The sequence below is a fragment of the Calidris pugnax genome, unplaced genomic scaffold (genome assembly GCF_001431845.1).
Source record: "Calidris pugnax isolate Ruff unplaced genomic scaffold, ASM143184v1 scaffold337, whole genome shotgun sequence".
Classification (NCBI taxonomy): domain Eukaryota; kingdom Metazoa; phylum Chordata; class Aves; order Charadriiformes; family Scolopacidae; genus Calidris; species Calidris pugnax.
The window spans coordinates 197,336-197,659 of NW_015091098.1; positions in this window are offsets into that span (position 1 = coordinate 197,336).

Below are 324 nucleotides of genomic sequence, written 5' to 3' on the forward strand. Positions count from 1 at the left end.
TCCTGCCCACGTTCCTCATGGTGGCGATCACTGGGGGCACAGGAGGCTCAGCCCCCGCGTTGGGGTCTCCCCCCCGCCCTGGGAATGATGGGGATCCCCAGAATAGGGGGGGGGATCTCCCCCCACCCCCCCGCTCACCTCGGAAGCGGCGCCGCTTGTCCTGTGCCAGCCGGACGGCCAGCGCCAGCCCGATGCCCGAGGAGCAGCCGGTGATCAGCACCGTCTTGGGAGCCATGGCACAGCCACATCCCTGCTCCCCGGCCCCCCCAGCCTTTAATAGTAATTAGCCCAGCCCCCCCCACCAAATCCACGCCGTTAATCCCC